The sequence below is a fragment of the Mastigoproctus giganteus genome, chromosome 3, assembly GCF_048544385.1.
Source record: "Mastigoproctus giganteus isolate SK-2022 chromosome 3, ASM4854438v1, whole genome shotgun sequence".
In the NCBI taxonomy this organism is placed as follows: Eukaryota; Metazoa; Arthropoda; class Arachnida; order Uropygi; family Thelyphonidae; genus Mastigoproctus; species Mastigoproctus giganteus.
Genome location: NC_143577.1, coordinates 81,890,490 through 81,905,805, shown reverse-complemented (window position 1 = coordinate 81,905,805; position 15,316 = coordinate 81,890,490).

Sequence of the window (15,316 nt, the reverse complement as noted above, 5' to 3'; positions counted from 1 at the left end):
TAATTAAAAAATGAAATGATACGTGAAAATTGGAAGAATGTACATGATAATCGGAATAATTAATACGTACTGTAATATGTACATACTAACTAGTTGACATTTTGGTTCACTGACATTTGTGGGTGGGGGTTAAAATTTAAAACAGTAAAAAGGTAAGCAATCAATAACAAAAAACACGATACGCGCAAGTGAGAATGGAGTAACGAGTTACAAAGCTTTAAAAATAGGAATGAAGAGAAGATCTGAAAATTAATTTTTTTATATGATTGAAGATTTCATGGAAGTGTAAACACATTTTGCCATAATAACAAACAGAATTCCAGCTGTCGGTATTATCACAAATTCAGTAAGATCGAGTTTACTGTCCGTTTATGATAGATTTCACTAACAGAAAAGCCCAATAAACAGGTGACTGCTAATTGTTTTTATTTTTTCATGGTTGTGACCTCCAGAATTTCGACCGAACCAAGTGGTACTGTCGGAGACAATCGTAGGGTAATCTCCAGTGCGGCGGTCTCCTGCCCCAATTAAGTGAAGTAAACCCTGGCTATTTTCTCGATTGGGTTCTGTTTTTTAAGATTTGCCCCAAATAAACGGCTGCCCCAATTAACCGGAATCCACTGTATATACTACAGTATTAAATAAGGAAATTATGGTTGTAAATTTTGCATTGATTGTAGAGCACAGTAAGGTTACAATTAAATTGTAAATTTCACTATATAGGCTACATACCTGTCAAGACCTAACAAGAGAATTGTTTCATACTTTAAAATAATCTGTCAAAATACGTTGTTTAAATGATAGAGCAGGTTTAAAAGAAAATTATGAAGGGTGTGAAAACAGTTATTTCACTTCCACAGTTAAGTTGCACTTGAAAAAAACTGACATACATGTTCTAATCGTTGATGAGCATCTTTCACTGAAACTTCTTGTTCAACCCCAACAGGTTCCTCATCTTCATCGCTACAAATTTCAGATTCCATTATGTCTGCAATGAGTTCCTCTTCATTCATACATATCCTGAAACATTCAGTGTCTCATTCACTTCTGCGTACTCTTTAAAACTTAAGTTTTCTTGTAAGTTTAGGTGATCATGCACACGCTCAAATATTTATTCCCTATTATCAGACTGTTCTTCTCAATTAATAGAGAAAGAAGCATGCAAAACTTCATGCAAAATCAGTATGTTTGAAGCAACTGGCGATCACTTTTTCACCAACTTCATCCCATGCTGAAACACATAAATGCATTGCCTGCAAGATGTTGATTTTGCATTGATTTTTGCTTTCAAGACATAGCACATTTGTTTAATAGCATTCTTTGGTAGTTTTTCTTAAATGATTTTCCTTCCATTTGTTTGTAGCATCAATGTCCTTAGCTGAATTTTTGCCACACTTTTTTGAAAGACAGGCCGTGAAGAGTCTTAAATTTCTGGGATCATCCATTTGAACTTTTAAATTTTTCAGTATCCATTCAATGCGCAAATGATTCAGCCTTAGCTTTTAAAAGATTCTCATCTATGGGAACATTTTCTGTACACATCATCATTAGCCATCCAAAAGTACCCTTTCAAGGTCTGGATATTTTGCCTTTCATGCTCGAATTCTACCCGGTGCAGCAGATTTCTCTAAACTTTCAATCTTTTTCCAATCTTTCAGAATAGTGAACAGAATACTCTTAGGAATGCAGAACTGTTTAGCATGTCAGTCTTAGAATGCACACCATTATCTACAGTTTGCAAAATCCTAATTTTCTGTGATTGGCAAAGCTATCTGCTTTCTTGGAACAGATAGCTTTGCCATAGATAGACTTCTAGCTGATGTTCATTTGATTTTACTGCACCGCTGAGAAAAGAGCGTGGGAAATATTAAAAAATGATTTCTCACAGTCAGGCTGCAATTACTCAATATATTTGAAGTGTTCTGTCATTTTTAAATGTGAATATTGTAATAAGAAAAGGAAAATTAAGATTAAGAGGTAGAAATTTATGGTTGTTATAAAGAATTCCTTTTATTTTCAAGGTCATTATACTGAATGTAAAATAGCATTAGGTTAATGAAAAATTGAAAATATTTGCATGTCACTGAATGACTTCTTTTCTATTTTCACATTACCATGGTCTTAAAATCTTCCGACCATTTGCCATACATTAACCTACATAACTCTGGTAATTCTTTTAAACCCACTTACCCTAGTAACCTTATGAACTCCACTTGAATTCCATCAATAACCACTGACTCATCTCTTCATTTCCTTTAATGATATGATTGCCTCTTTCTCTATTATGAATGGTCACAAGCTGCCTTGATTGATTCATTATTTCTAAATTATTAAAATCAACCTTTTTTTCCCATTTGTTCGACCCATATAACTCTCTTATATATTTCACCCAACTCTCCCTTATCTTCCCTAATTTTCTTAATTTCCTCCCATTCCTTCCCTTTATAATACCTCAACCTCTTCTCTTTTTCTCTGTGCTTGTATTCCTTACTCTCTCATAAATTAAATCATATTTGATTAACCTTTCTAATTCCTTATAGAACCCATCCTGCCATTCCTCTCAAGCTTTATCTGTTACTTGTCTAAGCCTATTGTTAATCCCTCTGTATCTCCTGTCATCCTTTTCTCTTATCACATCCTCTGTTGACTATGATTTTCCTAGGTCTTACCCCCTATCTATATCCCATTTCCTCTGCAGTGATTTTTTTTTTTTTTTTATATTGTCTCTTAAACTTACCCATTTACACTTTGATTATTCATCTGATTATCCTTTTCCAATAACAACCTTTCCCTTAGTTTTGCCTCCATAATAAACTTCCTTATTGTTCTTATTTTATGGTCCATCTTCTATTTTCTTTGTCCCTTTCACCCTTTTCAACTTAAATTAATTATAAAGATACCAACTTCAAGAGCAGAAAAAAAAACATTTCACTTCTTAATGACATTTTCAAGGAGACCATATACCTGTTGCAGACACTCCTCTAGTTTTAAGTGCAAAACGTCCATTATGTGTTGAAGCATATTTATTGGGATTCTCACTTACTCTTGAAGTTTATGCTCAGCAATAGTGCATGGGCAGTCAAAGTCAGCATTGCTTTTCAAATAGCTCCCCTACACACACACAAAATAAAAAAAAATAAATAAATAAAAAATAAAATAAAAAACACAATACAAATCAGGTGATCTTCTTGGCTAGGCATTGTCTCCATTCCCTGATTGGGAAACAGCTGTTTCACAGCATACATTGACACTGCAGGATTACAAGTGTTCTCCCACAAGCTTGCCAAATCATACATCATCATTATCCTAGGAAATTGGATCGATTCGATTATTGTGTCGAAACATCTCAATCAGGTGGACATAATGGGTAGATATCAGGGTAGGTGTACTTTTGTTTATCCTCAAAGGAGTGCCAATAGTGCTGAAAGACAATATTTCACACTACACTGCAACCTAGGCACTGTGTAAAGGTTTGTGGTGCAGTCTGTGGTGAGGGTTTGTACAACCAATACTAAACATTTTGCTTATTTCATAAATTTGGAAGTAATGCTATGTGGTGATTATCCATGGATTAATTTTTGAAATGAACCATTCTTTCACTAAATGGCTATTCAAAAATTAGTTTATTAATTTAAGTGCTTTTATCTAGTACTTAAACTTATTACAAAGGTGGTATTTCAGGATCCTTGCTGGATTCCCATCATTAGACCACAAACAACTCCTCATCCTGGCTTCTATTCCATTTGTCTTGATTACTGAATATATTTCCAGTTTCCTCTAACAATTAAATTGCCTTACTTGAAAGATAATTCACAGATAACTCACCAAATGGCAATTTTCCCAAAATGCGTATTAGAGATGCTGTTTCTAGTTAAAACAATACCTAGATAATAAAATTTGACTGCAATTGCAAAACTATCAGAATGTTATCAATAAAGCACTGTTTATAACATGATAATAACTTATAACTTTTAACGAAATGTCCTACAATAAATATCCTACTTTACAATTTACCTTCAAATGAAACTGAAATAAAAATTTATCAAAATAGAACACTGATGAAAAAGTCCCATTTAAAAATTAAATGGAAATTATTTAACTATTACAATATACAGAATAAAATTTAAATCTGGGTCTCTTATACTAGTTACATCAAGATAAATACATCAAACTGATGAGCCAACTACAACACCTAGCTTTTTCAGATTAGTCACATGAAAACAGTCAGAGTACTGCTTCTGCAGCTCACTACTGTTAGAAAGAGACATGTTTCTCCTATTATTTGCATTGATAGCCATATGAGCAAGTTCTGTATGTAAAGAGACCAAGGGCACATCACATATGCTGTTTAATGTCATCCAAAGAAGGCAGTATATTGAATGCTGTGATCTCCCACACATGTGGACTCCAACTTAATCAATGTGCTACCAGTACTGTTCATGAATGAATCCAGGTTCTGTCTACATACTGATCTGAAAAGCATCTGAGATGTGCTACAAACATGGTAACAGCACCATTCCTGCCCACTTTTAAAAATCAAAATTCATGAAACTTGAAGGCAAGCATTCCAGAACATTTTCTTTTCTTCCAAATTAATAACAGTAAAAATAGTTAATGTGTGTGTCACACAGTGTGACTGAAAAATTACTATGATATTATGAAATGCAATATAACATATTTTAAAGGTTATCTTCATCATTTACATATTCTAAAAGTACTTTTTTTTATCCTACTCTTAATTATGCCTTGGCTTCAGGGACTATTTTCATAAGAGAAGGGAAAAAAAAAAAAAAAAAAAAAATCATACAATACATATGAAAAGGCCAAAATGATTAATTAATGTTATTTACAACAACCAGACAGATGTTGGAAGATACTTAGATATAAATCTTTACTAATATTTCTCCAATATAAATAAATACATTAACCTGTAAAAGCACATGCAAAATACACTATTTCTTCACCATCTTTGCTTTCTCCCAGAAAGCTGTACTAAATGTAGATTCATGGCTAAAACAATTTTCTGCATTTCTTAAACTGAAGAAATGAGCTAATGTTTTATTTGACAAAACTAAAAGTAACTTCAAATGAAAAATTTAGCATACACAATTTCTCTGCACATCTAGAGGAACTATTTATTCATGAAACAGGAAAGCCAACCAAAAACTTAATAACACAGGCAATTATAGTATTAGTTTTGATTTTCTTCAACAAGAAATTCCTGTCTGAAAAAGATGTTTTATCTAGTATTTTTTCGCATAACATTACCTTTTTTGAGATATTTCAAGTTAAATGCTTTAACTTTCAAAAACATATGAGAAAAGATAATGTGTAGCTAACCTATGGATTTATTGATTTTATTGTGAGTAATATTTATAAACATAATTATACTTATACTGATCAAGACATTAGTATTCAGTAGGTCTATATTAGGAAAACATAACCCAAAGTTTAAAATTCATTATAAAATAATATTAAAAATAAGCTTCCCATAAAATTATAAAAATGGATATTTCCCATAAATCTGACAAAAACTGACAAGAGCTTGTACCATCACACTTTATGGACTAATCTGTGTGTTTTTCACAAATGGATCTGACAATGCAAGGAGGCCTACAATCCCTATGCTTGATTATTCCAAGGTGTATTCAGAGAAAAGTTCTTTTTAATGGATGACAGTGCCATTCCTCATCAAGATTTTTTTTTTTTTTTTTTTTATGAAACCCCCAAACACGAGAGGTATTAGAACCTATAGTGCTTGGTATAGTGCTTGGGTTGGAGGTTGAGAGGAGGAAAGAAGATATCTGTTGACGTTAGACTTGAAGTTCTGTAGACTGTAATTTTCAGGAAATACGTATGAAGGTTATTCCAGAAAACAGCAGTTGAATGAATTAACGAGAAGGATGAAAAGTTGGTTCTGTAAGTTTGAAGTTGGACAGTAAATTCAGAAGCCAATTCAGAAGAACAGTGCCCATGGAAGTATCTGTAGAAAATGCATGCAGCAGAAACAGTACGTCTATGAGACAGAGAGTGTAGAGAGACTGTTAGAGAGGAGTCATTAATTAACCTAACTGCACTCTTCTGAATGGAATCCAGAAGCCTGAAAGAGGTTTAGGGGGCACCGCCATACATGTGGGAACAATATTCCATGGTAGGGCGGATTTGGGATTCGTACAGAGTGGAACAGCTGTTTGGAAGAAAAGTAATGCCGAGAGCGAAAGAGAAAACCAAGTTTTTTAGATGCAGAGGAAGCAATATTTGTAATGTGCTTGTGGGGGGGGGGAGAGAGAGAGAGAGAGAGAGAGAGATTAGAAGTCAGGGTAATCCCCAAAAGAGAGATATCATTTTGCCTAGAAATCAGAGTGTCACCAAAGATAAGCATAGGGGCAGAAGAATCTTTTATGCAAGATATAAGACAAGACTGAGTTTTAAAAGGATTGAAATCAACTAAGTTGTCTTTGCCCCACTGGAGAATTACCTGGAGATTGGCATTTAAGGAATTGGCAGCAGATATTTGAGAAGTTGAAGCTGATTGAGCAAGGCAAGGTTTTTCAAAATCGAAAGTGGAATGCAATGTGCTGTCATCGGCAAAACTATGGATAGGATTTCCTGTCAATGGAAGAAGGTCATTAATATATAAGAGGAAAAGAGCGGGGGGAAACAACTGAACCTTTGGGGGGCACCAGCATTAGTAGAGAAGTCAGAAGACAGAGAGCCATCTACCATCACCCACAGTGAGCGATCAGAGAGAAAACTGGATAACCAATTACAAAAAACAGTTGGCAAACCATAAGATGGAAGCTTGTTTAGAAGGCCTTTATGCTAAAAGCGATCAAAAGCCTTTGAGATGTCAAGAGCAACTGCTTGTGCTTCGCCAAAGTTTTCCATTGAATTTGTCCATAAATGGGTAACATAAGCCAGAACATCACCAGTGGAACGACACTGACGGAATCAATACTGGCGATCATTGATCAGACGGAAGGTTTCTGGGTAGTTTATAAGAGTTGGCAGTTAATTGATGGGACGATAATGGGATGGGAGGGACATGTCACCCTTTTTAGGAACTGGCTGGATATGAGCAAATTTCCAAGCAGAAGGAAAAACACCTTTGGAATAAGAAAGTGAAAAAAAGATGGCAAAAAACAGGAGAATGTTCAGGAGCACAAGTTTAGAAAAAAAATGGAGAAATACCATCAGGACCTAGAGCTTTCTTAGAATTGAGATTCGTCAAAATCCTTCGACATATTTTTGACGGAAGACCACAGGAGGCATTGAATGGAGAGTGTTGGGAATAGTGGGAGGTGTTTTACCAAGACCATTAATACATGAGTTGGAAGAAAAATGGGATGCGAGCAGGTCAACTTTATCACCCTTGGCTGAAGTGACAACAGAACCATCTGGTTTTGACAGAGGTGGGAGCAGAGATGGGAAAAAGTTGCGGCCAATGGCTTTGGCAAGAGACCAGAATGCTCAGCTACCATTAGGGAAAGAAGCAAGTTTTCTACTCTTAGCCTGTTCAAAATCTAGTTTGGACTGATTAATGACGGCTTTACAATTGTTGCAAGCTTTGGTGTAGGCAGAAAATGAAACTGAAAAATTGGAAACAAGTCAATTACGATATGCAACATTCTTCTCTTGAACAGCCTTAGCACACTTATTGGAAAACCAAGGTTTAGATAAAGGACGAGATTTTAAAGTGGAGTGTGGAATAAAGGATTCCATTCCTACAAGAATAATTTCACTGACACGATCAGAGCAAATGTTGACATCAGAAGTTTTGAAACAGTAATCCGACCAAGGAAAGGAAGAAAAGAAATCTTGCAGGAGATTTTTCATCCCATTTTGCATTCAAAATGTCATCCCATTTTGCATTCTTGTAATGTCAAATACGAGGCTGGGAATAGCCATGAGATAAAGGCTCCATTGGAGAAGAGACAATCACCAAGCTGTGATCTGAGGTACTTAAAGGACCACTCACTTCGACCGTGTACTTAGAAGGGTTGTTTGTGAGAAAGAGATCAAGCGTGTTGGCTGAGTGGTTAGGATTGTGCAGTATTCTTGTAGGTAAATGTACAATCTGTGCAAGGTCATTAGAAATTGCAAAAGCCTCAGCATCTCTACAAGCTGGGTCGGTGTGACTAGAAAACAGAAGCCAGCTGTAGTTGTGAACATTAAAATCACCAAGGAAAATTATCTCACTGTTAGGAAAGTTGGACTGCAGAAAGTCAAGTTGCAAAGAGAGGAAGTCAAAGAGCTCCAAGTGATTAGTGGAATTGGGAGAACGGTAGAGACAGCAGATGAATTTGACACAATAAGGTAGAGAGATTTTAAGCCAGGGAAGATCAAAGAGAGGAGATTCCAAATTACGAATTCTCTGACATGGAATATTGGAATGGACGTATGCACAAGTACAACTTTTGAGGTGAAAGGAATCATACTGCGAATAATTTGGGCAACTGAGATGAGCAGTATTTGAATCAACTGATAACTGAGATTCTGTCAGAAATGGACTATATGTTACTCAAACTTGAATCATGTAGAGAATTCATGGGATACAAGGGGATACTATGTTACTACAGATATCCCATCCCACTACAGTTCAATTTCCGGAAACAGAACAACAGTTTTTGAACTATCATCTAATAGGAAGGTGGTTTATCAGAATGATTCTGAGTATATCAGCTTTACGCTGATACATTCAAAGTAATTAAGATAAATACTTCAGAATGTGTATGCAGAGTCGGTGTGAGGCCTGCCCATATGTTGATGGACATTCCAATCCTGCTGTATACATATGAACTGTTCAATGAAGTATTTTCCAAAATTCCTATACCCAATTTTCTTTTATCTAAGTTTCCTTAAATTCAAGGAAAATTTCTCACATTCATTGCCAATTTAATCTCATGCAGACATGTGCAGAATTACTGTTATAAAGATATGGTATTTTCAATAGATAGTATGAATCAGAGCTGTATTACTCAATATGTTCTACGTTGGTAATAATATTAGTAAATTATAATAGCTACCACCCGTTCACCTACAAAAGATCGATTATCTTTAATCAATTTCTAAATGCCTATAAATATTCAACGACGGATTCTGCTTTAGACTCAGAAATACAAATATTAACTAGCAGATTCTTGAACAGGGGTTATCCCATTAACACAATAAATCGAATTAGGGTACAAGCTAAGGATAGGATACAAAATACTGCACCAATCAACAATAGTAATATCAAAAAATACTTTATTTCTGTCCCATATGTTGAACAGTGGCACAAACAGCTTAACAGATTCTTTAAAGATACCGAATTTAAAATTATAGCTAGGCCTATACGGAAGTTACACACTATACTGAACAATCGCTCGGTTCTTTCGGCGTTCGCAACACAAATTAATGATCTAGTATACAACATTTCTTGCGGTGATTGCGACTCGTCTTATCAGGGTTCCACGCGGTTTTCTCTTAATATCCGTGTAAATCAACACGAAGCCTCTGTTCGTGCTTCTCGTTCAGCAGCGTCAGAATTAGCCTTTCATGCCATTAACGAAAAACACTTTTTTATTTAACGAGGCCAAAATACTTAACGTTCAACGTAATTATACGCGACTATTAATTGCAGAAACCGTTGAAATTAAATTACACGAGAATTCTGTTAATGTTCGGCGGCCATATTTGATCTCCGATGCGTGGACCTTTACGCGCATGCGCGAAGACACATAATCACTATTTAAGTTGCAGGTTTAGCCTGATTCGATAATTTTCATTCCTGTGATCACGACAGTCGGTCGAAAAGCATTGTCAGCTTCAGGAAGGAAAATCGTTTTGAATATTTTCGTTAGATTCTTTTAATTGCGTTAATTTGAATTTTAATTGTTTTGAATTGATTTTGAATTGTGTTAAATTGATTATTTAATTATTTATATTTCACTTTAATTATTTATATTTTACTTTAATGTACCGGTAAGTTGTCGATTTTTTCGTTTTAATTTCTGGAGGGTATCATACGGAAGTGTTCCACGTACTATATTGAGGTAAACTCAATTTACTAATACTGGTATTTTCAATAATAAAAATTCCCATTAATAATGATTTTTGTGTTTATTCTTAATATTTCAAATAGTATTGTAGCACATGAAGCAAAATATTAAAAAAACAAAATTTGAAAACTAGAAAAAAATCTGCATCATAATACTTACGTTAAGTAGCAATGAGCACAGTAACTTTCCTTAAAGAGAATTCTGCAATAAAATAAATTAGTGAGTTAGTACATTAAATTAAATTGTTAAAAAACTTGAAAGGTATTATAAACTATGTATTTAATGTGAACCCTGGGTTCGCAAAACTATAACTCACCCTATATGCAGTATAGTTAACAAGGCACTTTCCTGTTAATAGGTAAAATGGATTACTTTGCTTAAGGTGAAGGCCTACACCCTTTCAGTCAAAACCCTAAAAACTCCTTTAAAATAGCAAAAAGCTAAAAACAATTCTTTTTACAATCAAGCTGAATTTTTGATCAGAAATTTGTGGCTTACTTGTATGGTTTATTAAATCATACTATAAGTTATTCACTTTGTCAAAACACAGGAGTGACAAATTTGTTAACAATGTCTATGTACCGTATAGCAAAAATTCATAGTGTTACAGTTCAAGCTAAATGTTTTATGCAAGCTCTTTATGAACATAAAACTAGATTGAGTACAGAAATGTCTGAAGTTTGTAAAGATCTTAAAGATGAGGCAACTGAAAAGAGCATAAAGAAATGAAAATTTCTTCCCCTAACATCAATAACTACATATAGGATTTTATTAAAGTATTGACGGTTTTCAATGATTCATCAAGATTTATTACTCCTCTGATGTGTTTGTTTTTATAAGTTGTTTACAGGTTTTAATTTTAAACTTTCTATAAATATGAATTCTGGCACATTTTAAAAATATGCCAGAACTTTACATTTCCATTTATTTCAAGTAAGCCTGTAATATATTAAAACTGGGTAAAAATAACAATTCTGTGCAAAATAACCACTAAAAATTTCAATAAAAACTAACTAAAATTACATAAATAATTAAATGATATATTGCAGTCTTTATCTTAAAAACTATATGTTTGTTTGTTTGTTTGTTTTTTTGTGTTTTTTTTTTACCTGAAAATAACTCATTTTCCTTTGTTTCTGAAACAACATCATGACCTATATTAATAGGTCTGCTAGTCAGTCTTTTTATCTAAGGGAATATATTTTAACAGTAGCATTGGAACTTAGTTGTTAAGCATCTTCCTTACATATTTCCTTGCATAGGTAAAGTGCAATCTAGAATTAGGGTTTTTCTTTAAGCTTTTTCCTTATGTCAGTACTGTTCAAATTTGAGCAACCTAAGGATCCTTTTTTCTTTTAATTTTTTTTGTCAACTCCCAATATTCAAAAATAACTTTTTTTAAATTAGTTTATATTATACTTTGTATATGTTATGTTATTTATTTGGTTGTCATTTTATTTATTACCAAGAAAAGTCAGATAAATAACTGTTCGTAAGTGTTTTTATATTTATTTATTAACTCAAAATGTTTTCAGCACGTACTGGGAAATAAGTAAATTCTACTTTATAGGTAAAATACAGTAGACTCTCGATTTTCCGGGATAGATGGTAAAAAAAATATTACCAGATAATTGATTTCCCAGTTAATCCAAAAATACAGCAAGTCCTCGACATATGTAAGAGATACATTCCAGGACTTCCTACAAGTTTTACCTAACTCGGGAATGACTAATAAAATATTGCTGCTATATCCTCAGAAGAATGAAGAAAAATAGTTATATATTTCTAATTAGTTCAATTAAAAACTTTATCTGGGGACAGCAGTGAAGTAGCCGGAGTGCCACACAAGAAAAGAAAACATAAAAGGAAGAAAAGACACATGTTATTGTACTGTAAAAACTGGTATGTATTTCGTAGTCTTGGTTATTATAGTTGACCTTCATTGATGCTGACAGCTTCTCATATTGTCTTTCTCCTTTATGATTGTGTTCACCATTGCCACTGACAAATCTGAATTCTGTGCAATACTTTTTAATGTTTAGCCATTTTCATATCTCCTTATTATTTTAATTTTCTGATCCAACTCAATCACTTTCCTTTTCTTGGTAGATTTACTAGTAGCGCTGTCACTTATTCTCTTAGTTGGCACTATGATAATGATCAAAATGAAATTTCTGAAAAGAACTTCGCAAGGTTAAGGTGAAAACTCACTATTATCACTCCACCCGAACTCACATTTTACTAAAGCACATTTCTGGAGGTCACTGTCATAAAACAAAACAATTTGCACTTTCCAGGTTATTGGGCTTTTTTTTTTTAGTGCAATTAATTATAAGCGGGTAGTAAACTCGATCTTTTGCATTTGTGATAATACAGACAGCTTGAATTCTGTGAGGTTTTTCATTATGGTGAAATGTGTATCCCCTTCACTTGAAATCTTCAGGCATAAAAAATATATATATAAATAATGTAACGTAAGTCACGCATTACTCGTATGTCCAATACAATGGGTCTGTTTATTTTTTTACAATGTCGATTTTAAATCTAATAGCTTCCCTTTATTTTTTACGATGTCACATATGGTTTGGTCACCAACGTTATAATGGTTCTTTAGGAATTTAACGGATGCATAGTTTTCAAACTTTTGAATAATTTCAAGTTTTTGTTTAATTGAAAGCACAACTCTTGCGTTTGCCCATCATTTTCGCAATTTCTAAACAAAAAAGTTACTATAAAAAAAAATTTTTTTTAAAATTCCGACATCCCTGACATGCATAACAAAACAAAATTTATCCTTTTGCGGTGCGACGGAATGCAACACACTAAAACAAACTAAACATTTGGTTTCTTTTTTTTTTTCTTTTTTTTTTTTTGAGTGGCAGTTAGAAGACAGTGGGGGGTTGCAAGATAGTAGGTACACTAATCTCCCAATGATGACTTATAATGCTGCTTCTTGTGGCTTATTTACAACTTGCAAAACATCTGTTTATACTAGAACTTTATGATTTCTGGTTGATTTTTTTTTTAATTTGGAATCTTGAAGTGTCCCAGTTAATCCGATCCCAGTAAATCGAGAGTCTGCTGTACATATTTTCCACCAGAATTGTCCAATATTTTTATAATTTCCTAAAAAATAAATTTATAACAAATTAAAATTATCATTTATATCTTAAAGTTTTAATATTCATATCTATAGCCAATAAATTTCAGACAGCTTGTGGTAGCAAATCCACAAATGCAGATGTTATATGCTACACTACATCTATCTGCACTCACTCCTAGGGGACTTTAATAATTTCCTGTGGCTCTATTACGTTTCTGTATTTTAAATTTTATCATTATCATCCTCATAAGTCAAAGTGCAGATTAAATACATAAATCAGAGAATCACATAAATCAGAAAACACTGGGATTTAACCCTTAAGGAATTTTCAATTTTTAAATCTAATACTGCATAGATCTGCTAGTAAAGCATATAGACTACCATCTATTACTCATTTTGTGGAAATTCCTAAGTACCACAATCTAAACCTTAAGAAAAGCTGCCATAGTTACAACTGTAAATTAAATATGAATGATGGGAAACTTTCTCACTGATTCCTGAAGCAGTGTCTCCCCAATGTTAATCAAACTCAATGGTGTGACTCTCACTGGTTGATTCCAATCACAACTGACATCTGTTGCTATTCAAACTGAAAAACTTTTTGAAGCAAGGATTTTTCTTTCTTAAGGTGAATGATATGCCACGCCAAATTGAATGTAAAAGGAAATTAATAAAGTCATTTTCAGGCATCACTTTCTAAGTCTTAAATTTAAAAAGAAGAAAAATGGGGGTAAAAACCAAATAAACACTGCTTACTTTTCAAGTTTATATTATACTCGTATACTGACTGAATAACAGGAGCTGTCAGTCAATTAAGACAAAGCGATGAGAAGCATAGATCACAGAATCTGATTACCAATAATTCGTCCAATCACATCACGAGTACAACTGAGCACATGTAACAAGCTGCTTTGGCAATGCTTCCCACAGGCAACACTTTCAGCAATGGTGCTGTTGTGGTCATGTTGGATGGGTGTGAAACAAACAGGATGTAGTATGTTGAGAATATTCACGATTACCAAAGAAGTGGGCATCCATTAACCTCTCAAAATGAGGGCAGAATTAAAAAACTTAGGAAAATTGTGGTAAGGGATCAGTTTGACCCTCAGAATGATGGCTGATGAGTTGCATTGAATAAAGATATGATTTGCTCAATTCATGCAAAATTTGTGCTGCACAGCCTCAGAGATGAGCAGAAATAGTGTCATCATGCAAAAATTTCTTCCAGACTTTTTGAAACAATCCTAATTTCCTCAAGTGTACTGTCACTGGACATGAGTGTTGGGAGTTTCAGTATGATCCAGAGACAAAGCGTCAGAAAATGCAGTGGACTTCAAAATTATCACCAAGAAAAAAAGCTTCATTTACAGAAGTCACGATCAAGATGATGATCAAGTTTTTTTGACAAATAGAGTGTGATTTACAGGGAATTTGTATCTGTCTTAAGGGCAGAGAGTCAATGCTGCATTCTATGTATAGGTGTTTCAAAGACTACTGAAGTGCATTTCCTGGGTGAGGCTACAATTTTGAGAGAAAGGCAGCTGGTTCTTGTTGCACAACAATGCCTACACCCATTCCACACTTGTTCAAAGACATATCTGATGTAACATGGCACTGTACAGATCAACCATCCAGTCTACTCTCCCAGTCTAGCACCAATAAATTTTTTTCTCTTCCCCAAGGTAAAAACTGCCCTCAGAGGAAAGAGAATTCAGGATGTTGAGAACATAAAGAAATAAGAATTTATAAAGTTTTATTATACTTGAAACTGCTTGCTCGTTCAGGTATCTTACTATTTAATACTGGATATTTTAAACATGATATACTTAGATTTCATAAAAGCTTTTGATACTGTTGCACATAAAAAACTGCTTTACAAATTAGAGCAGTATAGTATTAAGGACAAGTTACTACTATGAATAAAGGGTTGGTTGAGTGGGAAAAGGCTTCTTGCACTAATGTTATCCGTGGAGTTCCCCAGGTTTCAGCACTAAGCCCATTGTTGTTTTCTATATTTGTCAATGATATTGATGAAGGCATATCAAGCTTAATGCCTAAGTTTATAGATGGTACAAAGGTTGGCAGGGTGATTAATGACAGTAATCATGGTATGCTACTGCAAGAGGATCTAGAAAAAACAGGCAAAATGGGCTGAGAAATGGCAATTGAAGGT